The following is a 2,853-nucleotide window of genomic DNA, read 5'->3' on the forward strand; positions in this document are numbered from 1 at the left end:
CTTTAAAAGAATCCTCCTGATCATAGTGCTGAAAATAAATATGGAAGCATGTGTGTAACTTTAGAAAACACAGTGATCCGCCAGAAGGGTATCACAATAATTCAGGTGATATATCATAGTACCTGGACCAGTGTGGAAGAGGAGGAAGTGGTAGGACGTGGTACGATTCTGTTTATAATTGGAAGGTAGAAGTAACATGACTTCCTTTCAGATTGGATGCTGCATGTTGCACAGGGAGTAGTCAGGGACCACACCAAGCTGATGTGACAGTACTTTTCCTCCATGAGGCTTCTGGGGAAGTATGATAGTGATCGAAACACCTTGAGGTTATTTTGTTAAAGTGCCTTTAGAAAATTGTATCACGTTACACTCCCATCAACTGTTTTAATTTGTATCTGCTTCGTTAGTACTGACTTTGAACTTTTTTCATGTGTTTATTGGATATATATTGTTTTTCTTTACTGTATAACCAAATATTCTCCCATTAATACAGATGTCAACTAGGCAATACACTATATTCCCACATATCCTGGCTAACCACTACCTCTTATTTTCAGACATTTTATGCTTAACTTCATGCGTTTTTTTTTCGGCTAATATAAGGAACCATCTTGTTCAATAATGTCATCCTGTTTGGAAGTATACGGGAATTATACATATTGAATTTAGAGATTAAGTTAGGGAGAATTGACATCATTCCTTTTAATATCTTATTTTTCAATATTTTTTTGCAAATCAGCATCTGACAAGGCTTCTTATTCTTCCCAATTTTTGTTCATATGTTGATCCCAGGTTTTCAATATGTAAAAGTGTGTCATCAAAAAATAACAACAGTTTGCTTCCTTCTTTCCATTGTTAATACTTCTTATTTCATTTTTTTGTCAGCATGTTTATTTTTTTTTTATTTTTTTTTAATGTTTATTTTTTTTGAGACAGAGAGAGACAGAGCATGAACGGGGGAGGGGCAGAGAGAGACACACACAGAATCCGAAGCAGGCTCCAGGCTCTGAGCTGTCAGCACAGAGCCCGACGTGGGGCTCGAACCCACAGACCGTGAGATCATGACCTGAGCCGAAGTCGGATGCTCAACTGACTGAGCCACCCAGGTGCCCCTTTGTCAGCATGTTTAAATTAATGTCAAAAGAAATCTGCAAATCCTGAATTGATTCTCACTGTAATTCAAAGGGTGTTTTTTTTTTTTTTTTACCATTATGCGTGCTGTTTCTAATTTTTATATGTGTACATGTAACCACAATGTTTCAGAAAAGGAAGAATTTAGGAGCTGGCTTCTTGGCATCTGTTAATAGGTCATTTCTGTCTTTTGTCTCTAACATGATGAATTGTACTAATGGTTTCTATTATACTGAACACCTTTGCATTTGGCACTTTAGGAATGAACCCCATTTGGCTGATTGTTAGTTTTAAAATATAATTATAATCTTTCAATTAATGCTTTAAAGAGTAGTCACTTAGCAAATCAGGGCAACAACACATGATTGCAGTCTTGCTTCCAGTGGTTCCCATTTGTTAAATTAATAATGAAAACAGGGGCGCCTGGGTGGCTCAGTCGGTTAAGCGTCCAACTTCGGCTCAGGTCATGATCTCACAGTTCGTGAGTTCGAGCCCCGCGTCGGGCTCTGTGCTGACAGCTCAGAGCCTGGAGCCTGCTTCACATTCTGTGTCTCCCTCTCTCTCTGCCCCTTCCCTGCTCATTCTGTGTCTCTCTCTGTCTCAAAAATAAACATTAAAAAAAAATTAATAATGAAAACTAACTACAGACAAAACTCTGTGTTACGAAGTTCATAATATCATGGACTTACATCTTTGGATAATTCTAAAAACATAAGACACGATTGGCAGCAAGAGCTCCATATTTCAGCTTTACGGCATAAACAAAAAAAGGAGATGAAATCTATTCGGGGCTTTAGATGGAGTCACAAATAATTACTAAGTTTCTGCTAAGAGGACGAAAGCAAAGGCACGTTCCAGCCTCAATTCCTATTGAAAAAGGCCAGCGACCAGGAGCTGCTTGGCATGCCTTCCTTTCCCAAAGAGATATGATTAACTGGAAAATTCAACATATGAACTAGTAAGTTGTTTGGCATTAAGTTGCTTTATCCTTCAACCTCAAAAGAAGAAAAAAAATCTCTAGAGGACACATTTTTGTAGGGGACAAACCAAATTTACTCTGTCTCATGTGTGGTTAATTAGATCAACGTTGGGGCTCTAGTTTTGATTAGAGGAAGAAAAGGCAAGGTCTGGGAAAAGGATCTATAGTGGGGCACAGAGATGGTTAGGGTAGTGTAAACGTTGTATGGTAGATGCATGGCATGCATTTGTCCAAACCCATAGACTGAATGTGCGACTCCAGGAGTGAACCAGGACGTGAAGTGATAATGGGTCCATGTATGTTCATCATGTGTAACACGTGCACCACTCTGGTGGGGGATGTTGATAATGAGAGAGGCTGCGTATGTGGGGAGGGGACGGGGTGGGAAGTTATATGAGAAATTGCTGCACCTTCTTTTTTTTAACTTTAAAAAAAATGTTTATTTTTGAGAGAGAGAGACAGAGCATGAGCAGGGGAGGGACAGAGAGAGAGGGAGACACAGAATCCGACGCAGGCTCCAGGCTCTGAGCTGTCACCACAGAGCCCGATGCGGGCCTCGATCCCACAAACCGTGAGATCATGACCTGAGCTGAAGTCGGAGCTTAAGCGACTGAACCACCCAGGCGCCCCGAGAAACTGCTGTACCTTCTGCTCAATTTTGCTCTGAACCTAAAACTGTGGGGTTTTGTTTTTTTCTTAATAAAACAAACCACGACAAGCAGGCTGGTGAGGAGAGCATCTCC

This window comes from Panthera onca, chromosome D3 (genome assembly GCF_046562875.1).
Source record: "Panthera onca isolate mPanOnc1 chromosome D3, mPanOnc1 haplotype 2, whole genome shotgun sequence".
Taxonomy (NCBI): Eukaryota; Metazoa; Chordata; class Mammalia; order Carnivora; family Felidae; genus Panthera; species Panthera onca.